Raw genomic sequence first — 25,987 nt, forward strand, 5'->3', positions numbered from 1 at the left:
GAGAGAGGGAGACGCAGAACCTGAAGCAGGCTCCAGGCTCTGAGCTGTCAGCACAGAGTCTGAGGAGGGGCTCGAACCCAGGAACCGTAAGATCATGACCCGAGCCAAAGTCTGGCGCTCAAACAACAGCCACCCAGGCACCCCTGCTGCTTCTAGTTCTTAGTCTCTGGGCGTCCTTAACATCTTTTCCCTTTTTCAGCCTTTAACACCAATTCCCTGATTTAAATCTTCTCTTAACAATTAGTGTGGTTGTAATTTCTGTTTTCCCAACTGGACCCTCAGTGCAGCAGGGAGAGAAGCCAAGGGGGAAAAAGTTTAAGTTGAAACGGAGCAGTGCGTGGGAAGGAGAGGACTGAGTCCCCACCTGGTGTTCATAGTCTGTTTTATTCACCACAGACTGCCTGTGGGGGCTGGCTGGGGACCCTGGCTAATGTCACCTTTGCCAGTGTCACTAGCACCTTGGCTCCTCTCTCTGGAGCCTGTAAGGGCTCGTCAAGGCCTTGATTTTCTCTTGGTTCTCTTTGCTACAAGGACTGGGGGTCCCCTTCTTTCCTCCTCTCTGCTCAGTCTATTCCCATCATTCAGAGGATCTGTTGTTCCTAAAGCTTCCAGAAAACAGTAGGCACAAGGTCTGTGCAGGGGAGGAGGACACAGATTTTCACCCAAATCTGTCTTAGAAACACCCGGTCTTTGGATGAATCACCCCCTGCCCAGCTGTGGCCTGTGTGACTCACAGCCGTCGCCTGAGCCAGTTCCAGTGCTAAGCATTTACATGCCTTATCTAACTCCCAACTGCAGGCCCATGAGGTTGGAACTATTATTACCCCTCGTTCAAAGATGAAGGACTCTGGCTCAGAGGGGTTAGGTCCTTCGTTGTTTACTCAATTAGTCTACAGAACTGTGACCAGAGCCCAAGCTGGCTGATATTCAAGCTCTGCCACCAGGGCTGGGATCCCTGCAGATTCCAGAGCAAAGGAGCCTTGGGAAGGGCTCAGAAAGCTGCCTTGGGGAGAGCTCCAGGGCTCTGGAGAGAGCTGAGCACCTGGGGCTAAGAGGACTTTGCTGGCGACTGAACACAGGGGACATGGGCAAGACACCTACTTGTACCAGGTCTTGCGCTTATCCCGGGATGAGCACTGAAAGCCCTTGAGGATTAATGGGATAATGGTAAAGTATGACCAATGTCAGTTACCCACACCCAGTGCTGCCTCCCTACCGGGTGGGACCAGGCTCCAAGCCTGAGGGCTGAGAAGGCAATTCAGCCCTCAGGAGTACGCACCCACCCACCTCTGTTGCAACCCCAGAAGGCCCTTTTACCAAGTGCAGACATGGGATGTGTGTTTTCAATCCCAGACGACTCCTCACTCCTACGGAGCAAGTGCAATAACTTGTCTCCCCAGCTGCACACTCACATAAAGCTCCAGCCTGACCGAGCAGACTGCACACTCGTGCCGCTGCCACTCACCCACATGGAGGGAGGGACTGTGCCCTCCTCCTAGCCTGCGGATCTATGCTGGACCTGGCCGTGCAACCTCCCAAAGGCCAAGCACCCTCTTCTTGTCCCATCAGCCATGCCCCCACACCAGGTGGGGTCAACCACATCAGTGCCTCTGGGAGAGGCAATTTCCTGCCAGGACGCAGCCAGTGCAACATTTAAGGGCTTTGTGCTGCCTATCAAGTGGCTACACCACTTCCACCCCCTTCTCTCTGTGACTTTTTTCACACGAGACCATCGTAAGCACATGGCACTCGGAGAGACAGCTTACGGATTGTATCTCCTTATTTCCATATACAGATGGCAGAAATTGCTCCCGAATCCAATACAACAAAGGAAGGCTGAGCTGTCGGGCTGCAGAATCTGGCCTTCAGTTTCTCAGCATTTCTATGATGAAGCTTTCACTCCAGGAACAACTTCTGTCATTTGAGTTGCCCCAGAAGCTGAACATCTGGACCATCTTTCCTTCCATCCCATGCCTATGCTCGCCCACGGACTTGAAGCAGGGACCCTGCAGGATCCCTGGCTTTCTCGGGGACACAGGGCAGAGGTGGCAAAAGTGCAACAAAACTGGTCCCACTGGTCTGTTCTGACCCCCCCCCCCCAAGGCTATGGAGATCCCCAGGGGGCAAGAAAGGGGCCATGGGATACGGTGGAAGCAGGAGAAATTGTCATGAGGATGCCTGCTCTGTTCCAGGGGAACCGGGCTTCTGAGAGGGACAGAGGCCCTAAAAGGGGAACAGACAGAACAGAACAGGACAAGATGGACAGAAGGCAGAAGAGAAAGAGAAGCAGCCCTTGCAGAAGGGCCTCACAGGGAGGGTGAAATAAGAAACAGCAAGAGAAAGGGCAGAGAAGACGTGGCAGAGAAGTGAGCACTCAAGTACCAAAACCACGGAAGGGAGCAAGCCAGGGCTGCACCCACAGAGGGGGCCCAGAATCATTTGAAAATGACAGTGGCCTCCAGGCGCTGTGCTCTCCCTGTCCGTCAGATGCTGTCCTAAACACTTTGCACACATTATTTCAGTGAATCCCAACAACCCCACGGGGTAGCCACTCTTGTAATCCTGTTACACAGATGAGCAGGCTGAGGTCGAGAGAGGGTACACAGTGAGAGAGGGGCCGAGCTCAGCCTTGTCTGAAACTGGAGCCTGTGGGCTATGGCACCTGCCTGCCATCCAGCCTGCAGACCCTTCGAGGCCCTTCCTCCTCCTGGATTCTCACCAGGGAGAAGAAAACAGGGACTTGAAAGTGGGAGTCACTTTCCTTTCCCCATTCTCACCTCCCAGCCTATGTAACAGACACATGGAAGGTAAGCTTGAGTCTCCAGGCCAGATGCCGGCCTGCACGCTCTGTCTCTATGCTGTGGACCTTCTCCTCTCCAAAGCTGGTCTCTCTGTGTCATTCTTGTACCTGGTATAGAGAGAGCAATGTGCACCCCAGGGTGGGTGGGTGAATTAAATGAGATCTAAAGTGTACACAGCTCATGGCACCACGTGATGATCAGTGAATGTGGCCCCCCCCCGGGTCACCGATTCAGTGGGAAGGGCAGTCCCGCCACCCAGACCACAGGAGCTCAGACATGGGCATGTGGACACAGAGCTGCCCAGATGAAGCCTGGCAGATGACCATCTTCGTCCTGTGAGCCCAAGAAGGGCCAAGACAGAGCCCTGCTCTGAACAGGAGAAGCTTAAATGAGCTGTCTAAGGGGCAGGAATGGAACCCCTCAGGCCTGGGTAGGCTGGTCCTCAGGTATGCGGGGAAGTCACTGCATAATCAAAGGAGGGAAGTGGAACCAGAGTGGTCTGCCTGGTGGTGGTGGAAGTTTCACTGCCCGTGCTGGCAGGATCCCCAAGTTCCCGTGCACTGCTCTCTGCTCCTCCCACCCCATTCCCAACTTGCCATGACATGTCAAAACTATTTCACCAATGGACATTTTATGCATGCTTTTTTCCTGGATAAAACAAACATGTCAACCTTACCAGATGAGTGTACTTGGTGCTTGGACTACAACTATTATCATTCATTTTGTAAGTAGGCACTGATGCTCAGAGTTTATTTGGCTGATAAATAGAGCATATTTGAACCTAAAGTATGAGCTCACAAACCCAGGTTAATTTTGCTTCCCTCCTGCCCAGCTGCCAAGAACGCAGCCACTCCTCAGTGGCTGGCTCCCAGGATTAAGCTAAATTGGCTGAAAAAGCATGAACAGGGAGCTGATGGCCCCAGTGCCCCCTCCCACTTAGGAAGAGTTCTCTTCCTGCTGCCCCTGGAAAATCAGCCAGCCAACACACGAGCCAATTAAGGCAAATTGGAAAGCAACAAGCCACCGAAGGTATTGCTCTCAGGACATATCTTTTTATATACAACGGTTGCAACAATTAGACTCTCTCCCAAGGGCACTGGGAGTGACAAGCGAGAGGCTTACAGAAGCTCTGAGCAGGGAATGAGCAAAGCACTGCTGTCCTTAAAACGAGGAGCAGACTCCCCACTGCCCGCTGGCAGGACTCACAAATCCCTGCCACAGTCCCTGCAGCAGGTGGGCAGTGCCCAGGGGAAGCCTCACTCCCTCACCAGGGTTCTGTGGCCACATGTGTGTGAGGTCCCCCCCCCCAGGCTGGGGTCTGGAGACTGTGCCCAGGAACCCCCCGGTTCCTTCAGAGGCACTCTGCCTGGAGATCAACATCACCATCTATTGCCTTTCTTTCCCACCTTAATCCTGTGTTCTCTTTTGTCTTTTTCATATCGATTTGTCAACTTACTTTATATATTTTAGGTCTTAATTTCTTGCTGTTTACATACATTTTGAAAATCTCCCAGTTTACAGGTTGGCAAACTTTTTCTGCAAAGGGAAAAATCATAAATATTTTCTACTTTTGGAGGCCCACGATACCATCTCTGTCAAAACTGCTCAACTCCACCTTTGTAGTGCAAGAACAGCCAGACAAAACATAAGTGAATGGGAGTGGCTGTGTTCCAATAAAACTTTATTTATAAAAGCAAGTGGTGGGCCAAATTTGAGTCAGGCCAGTTTGCTAACTGCCGTCCTAGTCCATAGTTTTGTTTTTTAATCGTTTTTTATGCTCTCTTTTGTCATACCAACATTTTTCACTTTGACATGATCAAATTTTTCTATCATTTCATGTATGGTTTGTGTTTTCTGGTGTAGCCTATTTACTTTATAGGTGAGGAAACTGAAGCCCAGGAGGCGGTTTACTAAGGTCACACAGTTACTCTACACACAGTTACCTTATAAGATTGCAAGGCACCAACTTTGGGATCAGACAGCTTCAGCTTTGAATTTTGGCTCTGCAATTTATGCTTGGACAAGATATGTATATATGCACACACACACACACACACACACACACACATGCACACACACAATGTATATATAATGTATATATTATATATACACAAATAAATATAAATTTATATATAAATATAAGTATTTATATTTATATACACAACTTTTCTTTTTACCTGGAGTTAATTATTATCTCAATTTTTAAAAAATCAGCCTGGTTGTCCATGAACCTTTCACTATTTCATACATTCTGATACCTCTATACTATGTCCATTAATAATATATTCTATATTTCTAAATAACCTGTTCCACTTTTTCTCCCCTACAGATACCATTTCTGGAACCCTCTGTCCCCTTGCTCTCATCTGGTCTGGCTGCTTTCCAGGCTCAGGATTTCCCCGCCCCCCACCACTGTTGTGCTACAACTGCCATTTTCTCTTAGTCTCCTTCTCATTTCATAGGAGCAAACCCTACAGTGGTTCCCCAAGAAAAATGCCCTGAAAATAATATGCATCCCTGAATTCCTAAAAATGTCTTTATCTTCACTCTTGACTAATAGTTTGGATACAGAATTCTGGGATGAAATATTTTTCCAACAGAATTTTGAAAGTATGTCAGTGTTACTATTGAGATAGGTACTCTGACACCTAATCTTTTGCATGTAAACAATTACATCCTTATGACAGTTTTAATTTTTTTTAATGTTCATTTATTTTTGAGAGAGAGAGAGAGAGAGAGAGAGAGCATGAGCAGGGGAGGGACAGAGAGAGAGGGAGACACAGAATCTGAAGCAGGCTCCAGGCTCTGAGCTGTCAGCACAGAGCCTGACACGGGGCTTGAACTCATGAACGGTGGTGTGATCATGACCTGAACCAAAGTCTGACGCTCAACCAACTGAGCCACCCAGGCGCCCCAAACATCCTTTGGAAGTTTTTAGGCCTTTTATTTTTAACCCCCTGAAGCTCCGGGATTTCCCAATGATATGCTTTTATGTGAGTTTTCTTTATTCAAAGAGCTGGACACTTGATGACTGGCAACCTGAGGATTTTTGCTCTTCAACTCTGAAAAGGGTCCTTACATTATCTTCTTTGACAGCTTTTCTCTCCTCAATTTTTATCTTCTTTCTTTCTGGAACTCCTATGAACCAAAATGTAGGACTGATGTTTCAATTTTATCACCCCTCCCCCTTTTTTCTTTTTGTCTTTTTACCTTTTGAAAGATTTCTTTGATTTTATCTTCCAAAATTATTATGTTTTAAATTTTCTGCTGCCCTGTGTTTTAAGGTGCAAAAGTTCTTGCTCATATTTTGATTATTTCTTTTACAGAATCCTACTTTATTTCAGGGATACATACATTTTATGTCCTTCGTTTGATCCCTGCATTAGCTCTGGAGTCACCTGGCTGCATGAGGTAGAGATCTTAGACATCAGATCAAAACTTTAAACCACCACCCCCCCATTCCTAGTTTTAGCTGCTGTATCCTTTTCTTCCCCCTCCCTAAGGCCAGAGTTTTCCTTGAGTTTTGAGAGAAAGAGAAGGTTCCTTTCTCATCCTTGCATGTTTGCATCTGGGCTGTGGGTTTCTTCACTTTCCTACAGCATTTACCATTCCTCCATCCACCTTCCATCTGCAAAAAAATCTGTTGAAACTACTTATCTGCTACTTTCTCTTCTCTCAATTTATTTGTCCTTGTAGGTTTCTATCTTTAAAACACACACACACACACACACACACACACACACACACACACACACATTTCACTAGGTCCGACTACGCTCCTGGCAGGCCGGCTGCACTGCTGGTGACAGTGGCTGCCAAGAGGAACAAGTAGCCCATCCTGTGCGTGTGTGGTGTCCATGGGCACAAGGTGGCCTCGGGCCCTGACCAGCTCACGGTCCACTTCGCGCAGGCCTCCCCCCCGCCCCCACACCGAGTGGCAGCCATGGACCAGAGCTGCCTGGACAGCAGAATCTCTGCCACCACTCAGGCTCAGGGCCATCCCACGTGATGGCCCTGCTATACCTGGACATGAGCTGGGATTGGGAGCAATGGGGCGGGATCCTGCTACAGTCACTGGACCTGCTGCTTGGCATCAGTGTGATCCACATCAGCCCCCCGAACTGCACCAAGGGGCTCCTCAGAGCAGAAGGGCACCTGCTGAAACCCATGGTGCCGCTAATCACCTACTGGCCCTATGAAACCAACGGCAAGATCACTCCACAAAGTAACGAAGATTCTGAACTAGCCCTTAGATGCAGGAGCCTGGAGTAGGGACTTCAGACACGGTCCTCCCAGAGGACCTGGGCCAAGCCAGTGGCCTGCTCCTGGAGAAGACGGTGGACATGCCAGCTAACAAGTGCCTGAGATTCCGGAAGGAGTAACCCCTCCTTGTCCCGCATGCTTCTGTCTCTGCCAAAACCCTTCTGGAACAAACCCAGACTGCCAGTCCCTGCCTCCCAGGGCTGGGCCATGAGGACTGGCCTTGCCCAGTCTAGACGCTCTTGGCTGGTGGCCACAGGGCTGCTTAGCGCCTGGGAATAAAATGTTTCTTACTGCAAAACAAAACAAAACAAAACAAAACAAAACAAAACAAAACAAAACCTCTACTATCATTTCATTGGGTTTTCAAGGAGAAATGAGAAATAGATACCAATGTCCAATCCCCCATATTTAACGCAATTTATTACCTAAAGAGACCACAGGAAGCCCTTCTTAACTAATCTGGAATCCAGAAGCTGGATTTATTCCAAAAATAAATTTTTGGTTATATAAAAAAAATTCTGTAAAGACAACATATTCAAGATTAAAAGACAAATGACAAAATGGGAAGATATTTATCTGTATTTATATAAACAAAAAGTAGCTTCTAGAAATTGATCAGAAAAAAAAACATTCCAATTTTTAGAATGGACAAGGATATGAAAAGAGGTCACAGAAGAGGAAAATCTAAATGACTATAAAGCATATGAAGAAAAGCCACGTCAGTCATCATAACAGAAGTGCAAGTTTAAACTACCATGAGGTACCGTTTTTTCAACTCTCAGGCAAAAATCCTGAAGTTTGACAATCTGCTTTGTTGATAAGGGTGTGGGAAACAAGCATTCTCATACATGTCTGGCAAGTTTTTGTAATGTCTTTGAATATCAGTTTCCTTATCTGTAAAATAGAGCTAATCACAATGCCCACATACTTTATAGGATTATTATAGGATGAAAAGAAAGAATACATGTAAAGTGCCTAACACATACCTACTGCACACTTAATAAACACTGCTTATTAACATTACTAAGATATATTTGATCACATCATTATGTTTTTCTTCACTGAAGCTTCTACAGAAGTCAGGAATAAATGCTGTCTTCCTACTCTCCTGCGGGATCTCCAAGGACGGAGACGATGTCTCACATTTCTGTGTCGCTCTCAGATCCAGGCACAGTGCAGGACACATAGCATGTGCTCACTAAATACCTGATTTTAAAATATAAAGGTCCATTCTTAGGCTACACCTATAATCTTGGGTTTGTGCCCCTAGTTTCTTATTTTGCTGTGGAATGACCCAGTCCCCAAGCAGGAGGGCAGAGGCCAGTGGCTAGGATGAATGACAGGAATCCAGACACTAGATCTGTGTGCAGAGCTGGGACTCCGGGGTTGGAGTACAGAGGGCACCCCATCAGCAGACGGCCCCTCTGATGGATGAGGACATTACTCTGCGATCACTAACACCGCCAATTGCCAATGCCCAGGAAGCAACGCCTGGTCAGGGAAAGGTGCCTGGACCAGGGCAGACACCACAATGCAATCTCCCTGGATCAAGGATGGGGGAAGCTTCTGGTACCACCTGAGGACATTTCTGAATGGCAGGGGCCCTTCCTGCCTCCTGCTGGAAAGTCTGAGGGAAGGGAGGGGCTGAGGAGCACTGATGTCTAGATAGGAGGCATCTTGATGCCCTGGTCATTTCCAATCACAGTCTCTAAGCCCCAAAGATTAGATACCTCAGGCCCTTTCCACCAGATGCTCTCATTTCCTCCTTTGTTTCCCAGCAGCCCCATCTCCTCTGATAACAAAGGCAGAGGGACACAGAGAGTGATGCTAGAATCAGAGGGACCCCAAGGGCTCACCTGGCCCAGTCTTCTGTCTTCAGGTCAGTGACCTTCTAAACCATTCTCAATGCAAGCAACCATTATGCCTGGCACTATTAACAGCATGACAACTGACATTTGTTGCATTCATGGTTGACAGAAAGCTGGCACACATGCTATCTCCTTTGGGGTCATAGCGGCCCTGCAGCCTATGTGGGGCAAAGTATTTTTATTTTGTACAAATGAAGGCACAGGCTGGGAGACGCAAGGTCCCTGGCTCTTCCAACCCCAAATGCTATTCTCCTTCTGGAAGGTCCACAGAGTCAATTCTGTAGTTCATCATCTGATGGTCAATTTTACACACACACACATATAGTTGTGTCTGCTTTTATTTAAACCCAATTTCACTTGCTCATTCCTTCACAGGCATGGAGAACAGCTGGTTACTGTCCGTTCTTCTGTACATGCTTTGCAAAGTCAAGGACAGCAAATGACTCATCCAGAAGCCTTCTCCTGGCCAGGCTGCAAACTCAAGCTCTCTCTCCCTCTCTGGTCAGCAGGGGTCTGGGGGTTGTGAGTAGGTGGATAGGGGCTCTGAGCGTTCCCAGGCAGGCGGGAGGGAAGTGGGGGGGAGGCAGGGAGGTGGGGCAGTGTGTGCTCTGGAGACGAGAACTCATCTATCTCACTGGCACGGAGAATGTTGGAGAAAGCCATAGACTTCATCACATCTCCCCTCCAAGGCCTCCCTGCCAGGCCAGGGTGGAGGGACAAGCCGAGGGCGCCTGCTGAGAAGTCCCTGAATAGGCAAGGCCTGCCAGCCTCTCCAGGGGAAAGGAACTGTCAACTCAGGCCCCTGGTGGAAACATACTTCCTTCTAAGTCTTCAGACCTGAGCTCTCCCGCAGCTTGTACCTGAGGAGCTGACGAGGCTGGTGGAGAAGAATTACAGGCCTCATGAAATCTCTCTTCCCTGGGGGTTTAACCTTCACCTCAAGAAATGCATGGAGGTCTCAGGTCAGACAGAGAAAATAAATTTCCTGAGGTGTGTGATTTTTGGGTAACCAAGCATCAGCATCAGAGTGGCAGTGACACAGTCTTGGGGCTGGAGAGCCAAGTTCTAGTCCCTCTTGGCTGGTGGGGTTTCTGGGGGACCCTGGCTGGCCCAGACACAGACTCCATTTGGCTGCGATTTTTATAACAACGACAACAAAAGGCTAAAACCACCTGATATGACTGCTTAGAAGATATAATCGAAGGAAAGTGCTCAGAAGACAGACCTCAGAGGCCTCATGGTCTCCCTTCCTTGGTCATCCTCCTTCTGGGGACCCCCTCACCCGTTGTTCTGAGCCAGGGTCCTCCTCCCGGCCCACACCCACCTGTTATGGTCAGCCATCCTTCCCCCTTCCTCCCTCCCTCCCAGGTCATACTGCATCTCTTCCCAGTGTCTGGGCCCCCCAATTCCAATCCCAGTCTGCACCTACGCCATGCCTCCCCTAAACAATGCCCCCCAGCCGTAAGCATAATCAGCAACAGCATTACTGCCAGGTGATGTGCCACCCACTCTTCGAGTGTTGTGTTTTATTTAATCCTCACAACAGCCCTGAGGTAGATACCATCACCACCAGCCCCATTTTACGGATAAGGAAACTGAGACCCGGAACGGTAGGTGGTATAGTGGAGATTCAGACATAGGAAGTTGAACCGCAGATCCTGTCCTTTGGCAATTAATTCTGCTCCTCACGGTCCCTATTTTCACTCATCCCGAAATCTCCCCTCTTCCACAAAGCAATATAGGAGGGGGTGGGGGAAGGGCATCTTCCAGACTCAATGGGCCAGAGGGACTGACCTCTGTCCCCTGAGGGCATGCCGTCACCCCTTCCCTGTCCACAACCTTCGCTGTGCTCAAGAGATGCAAACAACCTTCAGTATTTGCAGAAGCAAAATGCAGCATGGAGGGTACAATCTACCACAAAATAAGCAAAGCATTTGAAAATCAAATAAAAATGACCTTTGCTTTAGCCACTATTTGGGATTACGTGCGCCGTGACTGGTGACTCAGGATGTGGGTGACAGGCGCTTAATGATTTAATTAGAACCACAAATAGGGCTAGAAAGGACCTCACATGCCATTTTTCTTAACTTCGTGGTGTTATAGATGAGGAAACTGAGGCCCACTGAGGGGTGGGAACGTCCTTTAGGCCTTACAGCCAGGAAATGGTGGCCTGACCTCGGGACCAGCAGTTCTTCTGTGTCTCAGACCGTATCTTTTAGCAAGTAGATGGAAGGCAATAAAAGCACTTCCTAGCAATTTTTACGAAGCATACTGGCTAATGCTCACCATGCCACCCAGGTGGATCCTGTTATTTTCATTTCGCAGATAAGGAAACTAAGGCTCAAAAACATGTCAGCGCTAAGTGGAAGAGTCTGAGCGCCAAGGAGGTCCCTGACTAGCATTTCCCAGGTTCTCTCTCACCTCACGTTTGATGAACACATACTGCACCCAAGTTATGTCGGGTACCACACAGAAGGAGGGGCAGGAAGTGCCTTCTCTCTGGGAATTCACGATCCAGGAAAGCAGCAGGTGTTGAGGTGGGGGGCAGGGACTGTGTGCTGGGACAGGTATAAGAAGGCACTGAGATCAGTTTTCCATATACATTTTTCTTTTTTTTTTTTTAATGTTTATTTGAGAGAGAGAGAGAGAGAGCGAGAGAGAGCACGAGTGAGCAGGGGAGGGGCAAAGAGAGAGGAAGAGAGAATCCCAAGCTGGACTGGGGCTGGATCTGAAGACCCTCGGATCATGACCTGAGCCAAAACCAAAAGTTGGATACTTAACCAACCAAACCACCCAGATGCTCTTTTTTTAAATTTTTATTTATTTTGAAAGAGGGGGGGTAGGGGAAGAGAGAGATGGAGAGAGAGAATCCCAAGCTGCAGTCAGCCATCCCATGTGCTGTTGGCACAGAGCCAGGTACAGGCTCCGTCCCCTGAGCCATGAGATCATGACCCAAGCAGAAATCAAGAGTCAGTCCCTTAACCAACTGAGCCAACCAGGCACCCCCATATACCTTATTTCTTGACCAATATCTGAGACGAGTCTGGTAGGTGTGGGCAAGGCAGCCAAGCCCAGAAGTGGTGGGAGGGGGTGCCAGGTAATCAGTGGCTGGGCAGAGCCCCCACCCCAGCTCTGAAGTGAGGCGTCTGTCCCCGCGCCCCCAGCACTGAGAAGTACAAGGCCTTTGCCCCTGCCAGGCACACGGAGAGTCTGCCCATAATGAGGCAGGCAGGCATTTACCCTGGATTGACCCAGACTCTGCTCCCAGAGACAGCTATTTACATCAAGAACTGTTCAAGGACAGGGACAGCACAAGCAATTACTGGCAGTAAAACCCAAGCCCGGCTTTGCTCCACTCCCCCACTCTGTTTTTTATATGGTCAATAAAGTGGCTGCCGGATCCGCCCTCTTGGCAGCGGAGTTTAGGTGTGAGTGTTCAGCCGGGAAACCAGCTGGCCGCACAGGGGGAGAATTGACTGTCTTCATCAGATGGTAGGTTTAATGCCCCAGCCCAGGGGCGGGCTGCTGGCTCCAGATGTGGCCTGTCTGCGGGGGCATTTTCTAAAAAGCCCCTTCAAGCTAACAAAGATGAAACTCCTACAGCCAGGCCATTCCCTCCCCTGCAGAGCCTATAAAAGAGCTATCAATGTGTCTGGTCCCAGGGACAGAACAAATAAAAAGGGCCTTCCCTGTGCTCCCTTGAAATGTCACATGAATCCATTCAGGCAGAAAGTTTTCACAGAACTACAAACAAGTCCTCCTTTCCTGGTCCGCCACCCATTGGGAGCTGTGCTCAAGCCACGATCCAGGTGTGTAATTCAGGTACATGACGAGACTGGACACTGAATGCGAACACAGACACAACAGCATGTAGCACAGACGCACAAACGCAACACGGGGCCTGGAGCATCACATGTGTTTGCGACAGCCCTGAGCTGCCTTACTCTCTAGACAGAGAAGGACGCTGAATGCCTCATGCCCATCCTCCACCCCAACTCCAGAGCGACCCATGCCGCCTTCATGCTGGACTGCTCTCCCTTCCCCCATGCCCATTTCCACTGGTTCAAATCCCACCTCTTCTGCAAAGGCCTGCAATGCCACTTCTTCCAGGAAGCCTTCCTTGAGTCTCCCAGCCAGATCCAAACACAGCACGATCTCCATTCTGCTCTAATAATAAACAATGCTTTCTGCCCTGAAATTACTCTCTTATGCAAATATCTGAGCTCCCCCCAAAATCCATCAGGGCAGGATTCGTGTCTGATTCATTTGCACAACCCCCTCAGGGCTAAGCACAGTGCTTGGCACACAGCAGGAGCCCAGCGTCTCCTGACTGAATGAACACAACATTCTCCTATACACACACGTGAAAAGACACACAAGGGTGGCAGGGAGGTTTCTTCAGTTTCCCTCCCTTGTTTCACTCCTTTTCCTGCTCACCTAGGTGGAAGTTTTTGTTTCTTCCCCTCAGTAAATCATTTATATCAAATGTATGCATTCAGTGGTAGCTGGCATCAGGAAAAAGGCAGATTACTGTCCAAGAGTCAGGTATTCTCTTCTCAAGACTGGAAAAATCAGGCATCTGCTCCCTTGGAAGGACCCAAAGGTTCGCTGTGGCCCTTTGGAGAAAGAGCGGGGCTCTTGAGAGGAGGGTGGAGTTGGAAAAGGTTGGAGGGGGGTGGGGGGAGCTGTGGCTGGCTGGAATCCAAGAGAAGGGCCTCCCTAACCAACACGGCACTCAGGAGGCGGGCTCTGCGTGTATGGTGACATGAGAAGGCATTCGGCCAGCTATGTGCTCCGAAGAGTTGACACGGAGACCACAGTTACCCTGGAGCTGATAGGAGTTGCACAGCCATGCCCTTGCCGTGAGGCACAGTCCAAAGGCCTCTGTCCCCAGCACCAAACCCAGAGGAGACATCCCATGTGAGGACTGGAGAGGCTTCCTCCACTCAGAAACTACCCCTGGGAATCCTGAGCCCCCGAAATGGAACATCTCTTCTGTGCCTGCATGTTTAATGACACAGTGACCATCCCTAGAGCTTCCATTTACACAGTTACATCTCATAAGCAACTTTCATAGTTACAGCCTCCATGAACTGACCATTGAAATATGCTGGCCGCTCTCGGACTATGCGCAGCTCTTTCACTCTGGCAATTACTGGACCAATCCACCAAGGGAGAAGGGTTACCTCCCATTCTCCCAGGCACTCACCCAGACACAGTCTGAAATCAGTGGGGGGGGGATCTGAACCGGGTCACATTCGCTTCTGCGAAGGTTTCCTGCAAAGTTAGAACCTCTGGTCCTATTGCAACACTTAGATTCCTAATTCCAAAATGGAAAGTCTCTGTCTGGCTATGTTAGTCTCCAAACGCCTCCCACCATCACGATTCTCAGTCACCCAGGAGGGAGGATGAGGGTGGAGGAGGAATTTGTATTTGAGGCCCACGGCCAGGGGCTGGAGTAGTGCCTGGCAGGGGTGTGTGGACTAAAGATACTCTGGTACTTCTCATGCTTTTATACATGGGGAATAAAGGTGTAAATAACCCAAAATGATAAGGTGCATCCACTTTGTGAGTCCTGCCAAGTCAAGGTTGTAGATTCAAATTCTAGCAGCTCATTTGACTCAGATATCCCACACCCCACCTCGTTGTGGCCATGATCCTACACAGCCATCTTACAAGTGCACAGGCAGCTGGAGAAAAGAGTGGGAGACTGTTCTGGGTTGAATCGTGTCCTGAAAGATGCATCTGCCTAAGTCCTACCACTTTGTACCTCAGAATGTGGCCTTGTTTGGAAGCAGGATGGCAGCAGATGTAATTAGTCAAGATGAGATCATGCTGGAGTAGAGTGGGCCCCTAATCCAATATGACAGGTGTCCTTATAAAAAGGGGACATTTGGACACAGAGATAGATATGAACACAGGGAGAATGCCATATGAGGATAAGGCAGAGATCAGGGTGACGCAGCAGAAGCCAAGGAACACCAAAGAATTCCATGAACCATCAAAACCAGGAGAGAGGCCTTCAACACTTTCTCCCTCACAGCCCTCAGAAGGCACCAGCCCCACTGACACCTTAATCTCAGACTTCTTGCCACCAAGACAGTGAGACAATACATTTCTGTTCTTTAAGTCACCCAAGCTGTGGTACTTTATAATGGCACCCTGAGAAAATGAACATAGAGACCTGAGACAGACTACCTGTGCTGGTGGTGATATCATGAAGCTAAGTTAACCAAGAGTCATATTCCTATTAGTTTAAGAAACATATATACAGAAAGCTACAGATGGATGGATGGATGGATGGATGGATGGAGGGATAGATGGGTAGATTGACAGGTAGTGATGGATGGATGGAGAGATTGACAGATGGACAAATAGATGATGGATGGATGGATGGATGGATGGATGGGTAGGTAGACAGACAGGTTGTGATAGATGGACGGATAGATCAATAGATGGACAGATAGATGATGGGTGAGTAGATTGATGGATAGATGGATGGATGGATGGATGGATGACAGATACATAGGCATACAGATTGATGATGGATGGATGGATGGATGGATGGATGGATAAATGGGTAGGCAGATGATAGATAAATAGATAGAGTGACAGATGGATAGATAATGTATAAATAGATCTGACTGCTGTGTGGACATGGTGCCTGGGTTCCCCCCAGCCTAGCAGCCTTCCCATACAGGGCTGGAGAGAGACTTGCCTGTCTGGGTGGCATAGGAGAAGCATCACACAAGGAGACAATAAAATCCATACTGTACAATCACTATGGCAATTAGACCTCCTGAACACCCTTATCCTTATCCCCATTTTACAAAATAGGAAGATGAAGCTAGAGAAGTTAAGTCATTAACCTAACACCACCAGGCTAGTAAGTGGCAGGGCTGGGATTCATAATCAGATCTGCCTATCCTCAAACACGGGTCCTTCTGTCACAGCTGCTGCTTTGCACAAACCCTTCCCTCAATGATCCCATGTTCAAATAAAGGAGGTCAATAGACCCAACCAAAGAGTTAGACCAACTTAGAGGGGGAAGTATTTTTACTCCCTATAATCCAGGCCAGCCCATCCTCACCAGTCAGGGGACATATCATGAGGCCCCTGCCCTCTGATCCATGATTCTAACCTGCTTCCCTTCAAAGTACTGGCTCTAACCACTGGCCTCATGCTGTCTCGTGCTGCGTATCTAGCTTCTCCTAGATTCTGCTGTCCTGTGGAGGTTCTGGCTCAGTCTGCCTTTCTGGCCCCAGAATCCCCCCTTTCTTTTGGCTCCTCTAATTTCTGGCCCATGGAACTCACCCCTGGTCCACTCTTAGCCAAGCTAGCCTTAAGCATTGTTTTTTTGGGGCTGGCCAGCCCCAGTCCCTCCATGGGGGAGGGAGAAGAGGCCAGACACCATGGCTGATACAAATGCAATCATACTTGCATGTCAGAATTCTTGCTGGGCAATCACACTGGAGACCTGCTAAGATGTATGTAAATGTCTTGGAGTCTTGTGGAGCTTTGCCGGGGGCTGGTGGAGGTCCCCTCTTCAGGGGCCCAGGCCTGGTGGTTCCCTTTCATGTCCCTAAATTGAACTCCCATTCCCAGGACTTGGCCTGACGGAGCACATTAGCTGTAACCCTAGGCCTACAGAACCTGGCTCGTATCTCACTTGGCCCTTTCTATACTGCTCTCAGAGATTCCCAACCATGCCAGATGCTGTGGCCTTTGAGATGCCTTCATGCTGTTCCTCTGTCTGAGAGAAACCTCAGCCTCCTCCTGAGGCCTTTCCTCCTCCGCTTTGCCTAGCCAGCCCCTACTCTTCTTCAGGTCTCAGCTCAGATGGCACCTCCTCTAGATTCACCCTACACCTGGGTTGGGTGACTGTCTGTTATGTCATCTTTATCATCTGGTAATACTCATCAGGGCCCTCCTTAAGTTCCAGGGTGATGCACTCGTCTGAGGTCCTCACCAACTTGTGATCTGGACAGGCAGGACCTTTGCCTGCCTTGTTCACACCGAACCTTTAGGGCCAGCACCCAGTAGGGGAAGGATAAACAACTGTGAAGGAGTGCAAGACCAAGGCCACAAATGGGGCATTTGTGACTTTCAGAGGCCAAGTAAGTTTCTCCAGAGGAAGCCCCTGGGCCCCTGGCCTAGAAGGCATCCCCACATATGTTGTCTATCAGGGCAGAAGGGCAGCTTCTCAGGACCACCGTGGGCCCCAATGGGACTCAAAGCCCACAGGACCCACCCCTAACAGTGAGCCAGGAGTCTACTCTCTGAGCTCAAAGCTCATCCCTGGAACACCATGAAGTCTAGTAAAGAGCACAAACCAGCATGAAGCAGGCACAAGAAAACTCCACCATTCAAACCAGCAATGTTAAGTCTCCAGCAACCATGAAAGGAACATGGTCATGCTATGTCAACTATGAACAATATTTGCTTGTCCTTAAGACTACAACTCACAATTTGGGGAACATGGGTGGCTCAGTCAGTTAAGCGTCTGACTCTTGATTTTGGCTCAGGTCATGATCTCACAGTTCATGAGTTCGAGCGCCACTTTGGGCTTTGTGCTGACAGCACAGCACAGAACCTGTTTGGGATTCTCTCCCTCTCTCTCTATCCCTCCCCTGCTCACACTCTCTCTTTCTCTCTCAAAATAAACAAACTGAAAAAAATTTTTTAAAAGACTACAACTCACAAAAATAGCACTTCCATGAGCTAAATGTAAAACCAAGGCCAGGGGCGTTCAGCCCATGTGAAATTTTCACATCAAATCAATACCTCTTCAGGAGCTGTTTCCTGATACCTCCTGATACTTGAAAGAAGTTTGACTGGCTAAGGGCTGAGAGAGAAACTTGAAACAGAGAGCCCAGGCCTACCTGGAACTTCATAACAGGAGGAAGAAGGAGAAAGAGGAGGAGGAGGAAGAAGGTGGGCAGGAGGGGGAAGGTAAAGAGAGGGAGGGGGAGGAGGGGGATGCAAAGAAGAAGAAGAGGGAGGAGAAGGGGAGAGAGGCAGAGAGAAGGAGAGAGAGAGAGAGAGAGAGAGAGAGAGAGAGAGAGAGAGAGAGAGAGGAAGAAAATGAATATATGTCTTACTGTTATTTCTAGATCTGTTTGGCCTGGTCTACCCTTTGCAGTACGGCAAGGGAAACTTTGATCCTGGATCTATTTTGTTTTGATTTTTCTCTTGGCCACCTTGGCTGTCCATTCCTCCCACACCAAGGCTTAAGGAGGCAGGAGGCGATGCCAAAACTGCTGCAGTTCTGACAACAGCTTCGTATCTTTGTTTTCTTGAAGCATTTGTTCTCTATGACCCTCACAGGGCCCTGGGATTCTAGCCTGCGAACCTTAGGCCCAGGGCCAAGGGCTTGAAGAGGCTGTGAAAAGTTGTGTCCTCCCTCCCATCCTGCCAGTGGCCTTCCCTTCTGCCCGGCTTCCCTGACACTTGTTCAGATAACTAATTGTGCATCCTCTCACCCCACCTTCTCCATCAGGGGGGTGTTATTGTGTGGGCAACATTCCTTTAGTTTGGGTTCGCTCTTGTGTTTGCCAATTTATTCACCTTTAAAAATGATTTCTCCATCTTGGTTCAAAAACCAATGGACTCAAATACACTTTCTTTAGACTGTATACAACCCACAAGATAAATGATAACATTAGCAAATAGATGAGAACAGAGGAAAATAAGGTAATAAATGAGATGCAGTTAAAAGCTGACTGGAAGGTTTTAACATGCCAATCGGGTTCTGAGTCTCCTAGAGGCCAAAGCAAAGATGGCAATATGATCAGACACAACTGGGAGTGACCAGTGCCTCACAAAGAGATCATTAAGTGTCCAAATAACGCATTCAGCATGAAAGATGTGGTTTAACTCTGGCCTGGAGGAATGTCGTTGGCTCTCTCCTTTCTTCCATAAATATTAAATGAGCATCTTCTAATTGCCCTGACCTGTAGGCTCTGGGGATAAAATATGTATCAAGCTGTGATCCCACTCCTGCTCTCCATAAAGAAAGAGATTTGCCTTTTTAATTGAGTTTGGCTTTGGGTGGTGAATTTTTGCCCAGAGGTGTGGAGAGCTAGGGAAGTGGTTGTGGAAAAGAACAGACCTTCTGGTTACCTTTTCTATTTTCTCAGCCTGCAATACCCAATCCTTCATTCGCTGCCCAGAGATGTCCTCATTCTTCACTGTCCAACTCAAATGCCACCTCCTCCAGGAAACCCTCCAATACATTGTCAGCCTGAATTAATTGTTCCCATAGCACATGACAAGGGATTTAACTTAGCACTTATTTCATTTTTCCTTCTGGCATAGACTTTTCTGCCTTTCCCCCTGGCCTAACTTATTCATGTCTGTATTTTCAGGGTACAGCCCAGTCCCAGTCAACATAGGCAGTAATCAATAATACATCTCCTTGTGTTGTATTAAAGATCATTTATTTTCATGAAATGGTAAGTTCAGAAGTCAGATACACAGCAGCTAATTTCATTCAGGACCGAGGCAGCTCTGAGCTGAGTGAAGTTAGCAGGAATTCAGCATCAACAAATCAGGCCCGAGTGCCAAGAGCCTCCACAACCTAGAAGGACTCACACATTCTCCGGCCACTCAGGAGGGTGGCTTCTCAAGTTTTCCCTAACCAAAGGGTGTGAGTATTGATATTTTTCTCCAACCTACTGACCTATACTGCATGCACTGCTTCCACTGTGAGAAGCAAGTGACAGAGAGGCCTTGTCTTGTCTAAGGTGTGGAGGGCGGGGCACGAAGGTCACAGAAAGGGCTCTGGCTGTGGCAAGTGGATGTAATTCCAAGTCTTTGTGTAATGGCTAATGGTGGCGTGCATGGCTGTGTGTGTGGCTAATGGCCAAGGGCACATCACTTAACTTCTCTGAAGCTGTTTCTACAATTGTCCATAAGGAGAGTAAAACCTAACTCGCCCAATTTTTTTTAAGTTTATTTATTTTGAGAGAGAGAGAGAGAGAGAGAGTGTGTGTGTGTGTGTGTGTGTGTGTGTGTGTGTATGTGTCTGTGTGTGTGTGCAGGAGCAGGGGAGGAGCAGAGACAGAGGGAGAGAGCGAATCTCAAGCAGGCTCTGCACTGTCAGCACAGAGCCTGACTTGGAGCTCGAACTCACGAATCCATGAACCGTGAGATCACAATCTGAGCCGAAATCAAGAGTCAGACGCTTAACTGACTAAGCCTCCCATGCTCCCCTATTTATTGCCCAATTTTATAAAGTATGAATGTTATAAGGTTTATAATAAAACCCAGCCTGGGATTGTGCTTGTTAAATATTTTCTTCCTCTCTGTTTTTTTTTTTTTTTTTTCCCCTTTTACTTAGTTTTGGAGGCCTCTGCTGCTTACTGGCCATGTGACTTTATGCAAATTGCTCAACTCAAAACTCGTCAGTGAAATGGGCCACCAAGGACTAAATGCAATTACACATGTACTGAGCTTGCCGCATCCATACCAGGGGTCAGAATATACATGTTTATTACAGGGGTCCATATGTGCAGCATAATTCATGAATTAGGTCTCAATTCATCCATTAATTCATTCATCCACTCAAACAGATGGCCCATAGCTCTCGTGTACGACTCACTGTGCTACATACAGGAAACACAGAGGATCATGACACCATCCCTGCCCTCCAAGGGAGTGAGGTCTATATCCTTTTTGTCTTTTTTTTAAAGTTGATTTATTTGTTTTGAGAGTGGGGTGGGAAGGGGAAGAGAGAGAAGGAAAGACAGAGAATCCCAAGCAGGCTCCACGCTGTCAGCACAGAGCCCAACACGAGGCTCAATCTCACAAACCGTGAGATCATGACCGAGTCAAAACCTGACCTAACCCCCAGGTGCCTCTCCTTTTTGTCTTTATCTTGTACGTATTCCACCCTCCTCTGAATGCCCTTTGTCTCTCCTGGGAGTCTCCTCTGGAGGGAACAACCCGGATGATAAGCAGCAAGCTTAAGTAGTACCTGATTTATGCAGTACCTGTGTGAAGCTGATGTATAACCCCCTTTGCCCCTCGCTATTGCACTAAGGGGAGTCCTCCCTGGAATGTTCTGGGACAGAGGGCTGGTTCCCAAAGAGACAATCCATGGCAATGTCTGATCAGCACAGACTCTCTGTTGGAGGTCTGTGTTGGTTCTAGAGGGAGAGCATAGGGGCAGCCAGACCTCAGAGAAGGCTTCATTCAGGTCAAGTCTACATGAAAGATCTGCTTCCATGGCGAGGCTGGAAGCAGCAAGACAGGTGATGATTCAGGGAAAGTTCTGGAAATAGAACCCCCCAGCTCTTCTCCATTAGGGGCAAGCACAAGCTTCCACCCACTCTGACAGGCCTGGGGACCATTTCGGGAAGAACCAGTGTGCTGCCTGCACCAGATGACTCATGCCCAGGCACTGAGTGTGCCTCTGGTCACTCTCTGCATGAGGATGAGGACCAGGATGGGAGAGACAAGGAGCCCAATTCTCTTTTGCTGAGCCTCAGCTGTCAACAGCCAGATTTACCCAACACACAATATAAATCTTCATGGGATTAGTTTAGTTTGGTTCAACTGTATGTTACTAATCTTCTCATACCCACCCCCCACCTCCAGGATTTTGCACCATTGTCACTAGGGCATAATTTTCCTATCAAGAGCTAATTGTTATAGACAACCATGAGTAACTATGATTTTTCAGGGCTGAGAAAGTGGGGTGGGATTCTAACCCAATATCAGCAAAAATAATCATAAAAACAAGCTCCTGTTTTTTCAAGTCCCCTCTGTAGGACTTGAAGGGAAGAGGCTCTCTGAGGTATGTAGCTGAACCAACACAGCCTTTTGGGGGGGCCTGGGATAAAAGGAGTCTTTGCTGGGATCTTTCTGGCCTCAGCACAGGCTCTGAGACCGGAGCAGCTGGACAGAAGACCAGAAGCTTCAAGAGAAGCTCCAGGGGCCCTGCTGCCCTGGCCTCAGGGCTCCAAAGGGAAGCAGATGCTGGGACAATGGCCAAGGTCCCTCAGAGAAGGCAACCAGCATGTTTATATGTCACATTTCCTGGCATCCCATTTTCTAAGCATGCCTCATCCCTGCTCAAAGACATTCCTTTGCAATACTCAGCTGGGTCTTGCTTTAAAAGGGGGCGTGTGACACAAAAATCAAGACTTTTCTGAAAACCCCCAACAACTGTATGCTGTTACTAAAGAATTTACCTTATAGGATGGCTGTCTGCAGGATTCTTCAAATGATGGGGTCTTCCTTACAGGCATTTGGAATGGGATGGGATTTATGAACTTTAACTTGCATGGAACTTTACCTTCCCCCAACATATCTGAGGCCTCCTTTGCTCATCTTTGGTTGTTTACATGGTCCATTGGGCATGGGGACCAGGTTGTCTCTGGTTTCATGTCCTGCCTCTCCAACTAGGCTCCCTGGGAACTCCTGTTCTCTCTACTCCAACTCTGGAGATCCCTAGGGCTCTGCCAAGAGTAGGTACTTCACGCACAGCTGGTTGATCAAAAGGGATGAGTTTACGTCTTCTGTTTAAGTTTTACCTTCTTTCTGACCACATACTAATTAATTTCTAAAAACACTTTGCCTTACAAGTAACCTCTCTTTGCCTCCCAGAGAGCCTCTGGGATCAGGTGAGACACTGTGGGAAGAAAAAGCAGCCCTTGTTTGCCTAACTTTAATTAAACAATCATTTCCCTAAGGATTCTGAAAGGCCAGGCCCTGAGCTAGAGTCTGGAGTGACAGAGGAAGGATCCAGTTCCTGACAACGGGGACTGAATGCACCAACCGGTGCACCCAGTAAGACATGTAGAGGCTGTGATAGGATCCATCAGTAGAGCCACCATGGATCAGGATACAAATGTACTTTAGTCCCCAGAATACACCTCAGGATAGCATCTACTATTACTACTACCTTTAGGGATTCTGCTTTTGATCCATGAGACATGTTGTGCCCTAAGGCAGAGGCTAACTAGTGTTCCCTCTCCTTCCCTGGGCCTCACTTCACTCTTGGGCAGACCCTCACCCTGTAAGGAGGCCCAGGCCCTGGTTCATGGATCCAAGTCTGGGCACTCTTTCTTCTTCATTGAGGAACCCAGCTGCTGGGGTGGGTAGTAATATATTGAAATACTCCACCTCTGGTATTTCCTGTTACCTCTTAACACTTTCCCCATCTTGTAAGCCAGACTCTCAGAAAATGGATTTATATCTCCCTGTGGGGAACTCAGGAACAGCACAGTAACCCCCTTGACCAGTGCTGTCCAATAGATATATAATGCAAGCCACAAATGTGAGTCACATATGTGAACTTTCTGGTGCTACATTTAAAAAAAGTAAAAAGAAATAGATGAAATTTAATTTTAGTGTTTCATTTAACCCAATATGTCCAAAATTCATTTACATTTCAACATGTAATAAACCTAAAAAACTATTAAGGAGATATGTTATATTGTTTTTGTATACTGAAGTTTTCAAAATCCATTGTATATTTCATACAACACACCTCAATCCTCATGAACTACATTTCAAGTGCTCAACAGGTGCACATGGCTAGTGGCTTCCATATTAAACACTGTATCTCTAGACCCAATGCAGTGTGAAGAGGTGACTAAGAGGAAGCCAATCCTAAAGAGGCATGGGGTCAGAAATAGAGGTGACCCAGGAGTCTGCAGGGATCAATGACTTGGACATCCCGATGGAAACAAAATGACTCTCAGGGTTCTCAATGTGGTAAATGATGATTCCCAGGATGTGCCTCCGACCAAGACCAACTAAATGCCTTTGCACCATGTAAGTTTGTCCACAACTGCATTGTCCAATACTATTAGACATTAGCCACATGTGGCTCTTTAAATTTAAATTAATTTAAATTAAAAAATCATTAGCTCAATTGCATTGGCCACATTTCAAATGCTCTATAGTCACATGTGGCTCGGAGCTCCTGTATAGGGTCATGCAAATATATTTCCATCATCACAGGGAGGTCTACTGGACAGAATCTGAGTCAACCCCTGAGAAATGAGGGGAGTCACCCCAAATTCCATTACTTGTAGGCATGGGGGCTTGTAACAGAACCTAAGTTGATTTATAGAAAGATAAGGTTATTTTTCTTGCGTGACTGAATTTGTGGAATGAGATGAATTTGTTTTAACTTTTAATAGGCATTCTTTTTAACTCTAGGAGCATGTTGCTCTGTTTGTAAACTTGGAAAAAAATCCATACCATCTCATGACGTGGTGTAAGGATTAAGAGACAAAAGGTCAGACACCCAACCCAAGGTCTGGCACACTGGGCTCCCTCCCCTCCCTCTTCTAAGGCTGTGTGTGTGTATGTGTGTACCTCCACTCCTCTCAAATGGGGGAGCAGGCAGATGTCCACCTCTCTGAAAACAAGGGCCACATTACTGTATTACACTGGAGACCCACTCCCCCCACCAGCCACAGCAGGAAGGTCAAACAGGACTTGTGAAAAGGCAAACTGGAAATTGCCAAGTGGACAGAATTAATAGGAACAAACCACTCTATAGAAACTAGAAAGAGCATCAGAATTTGGAGAGCAATATAATTACTATGGTCAGCCATAACCTAAGGATGGGGGTGGGGCGGGGGTGGGGGGGAAGAAAACAAAGGTGTACTGGAAGTGAGGGGTGGAGAAGGAGAGAACTGAGGAATTCTTTGCATTCTTTTGATCAAAAACAAAAACAAAAACAAACAAAAAAGCAAAATGAGGTGAGACAAGAAGACTGGAGGGTTTAACCAAACAGAAGTTCATGAAGTCCATGAAGCTTCATCAAGGCTTGTCCAGGCCATGAAACCTTTATTTTATGACAATGACATCAATGTGAGAATAACCACATGCAATTAAAGTAAGTAGTAAATAAGGAGGAGTCGCTCAAGGTCAGGTTAGCTTAGGGATGATATGGGGAAGAACGTGGAATGATCTGTGCCAAAGACAAAGGGTAAGTCATATAGGATAGAATTTTAATTATATCTAAATGGGTTAACCTGAAACTGCTTGCTCAAGAGAATTAGGAACAATACAGATCTATTGTTCCTCTCACAGACTCTGGCCGAAAGTGGTATATAGTAAATCATACAGTGCTATCTCCACATTGTTTCACCTGTTATTCTTGGCTGAACCCCTGTCTGGAAGGACTCTGGCCCAGGAAAAGGTGGCAGATCTCTCTCCTGACCAGGAATGGGAGCAATTATAGCAGCTTTAGATTGTTCTCCCCGTTCCTCACTGTTGTCCAGGGAGTGGGGCCTCCTCAGGGTGTGGGTGGGGGGACGAAAGTGGAGTCAACAAAACTACCATCATAATATGAGGGTAAGCTGATATTATTTCACCCTTATGCATTTCCTTCCTTTATAATTTTCACAGTCCATACCTTTTCTCCTGGAGCTTTGGTGGTAGGAGAGTTCTAAAGGACCCAAGTTCAATCTCCTCGTTTTTTACAGGTAGGTCTCAATGACCCAGAGAGCAGGAGAGAAGTGCTGTGCACAGGAGCCCTGAGCAACTGGGAGCCAAGGTGAGGAGGCCAGATTTACACAACACGCATTCCATTCAGGGCTTTCTCCACTGTATTTTGTGACCTCTCCACTTGGTGCTGGATTTGCACATATAATAGATGCTTGATGCTTTGGTGACTAAAAGCACTTAAATTTAACCTGCATGACCCAGGTCCTGTTGCCCTGGCTCTTAGCCAATACCACCTAATAACCAGAGAGGTTTTAATTCTAATGAAAATTCTTCAGTGAAAGAGCTCTGGCTCACAAAGGCTGCCACCAGCTGTATAAGCGCTTGTTAGTTTGGGTTAATAAAATTTTTAGATCTCATAAAATGCATTTTCTCTTGAGGTATTTTTGTGTTGTATTTACAATAATGAGATCCCTGATATGACTCCAAGACTTAATGGAAGACCACATAGAAGTGGATGACTGAAATAAAATTTAGATTCTCCCTCAGTGGAGGGATATAATTGCTCCCAGGCAACAAAGCACAGAGTAGACTCTGTCTCAGCTCCTCATTGCTTTTTTGAGGCATGTCAGAAGCTGCAGAAAG

At 47.6% G+C, this 25,987-nt stretch overlaps 1 protein-coding gene and 1 pseudogene across 4 annotated transcripts in view; one reads left to right on the plus strand and one right to left on the minus strand.

Annotated features, from left to right (window-relative positions):
- KCNH1 (potassium voltage-gated channel subfamily H member 1) overlaps window positions 1–25,987 on the minus strand; it is a 381,062-nt gene that overhangs the window by 24,897 nt on the left and 330,178 nt on the right. The window lies entirely within an intron of this gene.
- LOC123584840 lies at window positions 5,947–7,210 on the plus strand (annotated as a pseudogene).

The sequence above is a fragment of the Leopardus geoffroyi genome, chromosome C3, assembly GCF_018350155.1.
Source record: "Leopardus geoffroyi isolate Oge1 chromosome C3, O.geoffroyi_Oge1_pat1.0, whole genome shotgun sequence".
In the NCBI taxonomy this organism is placed as follows: Eukaryota; Metazoa; Chordata; class Mammalia; order Carnivora; family Felidae; genus Leopardus; species Leopardus geoffroyi.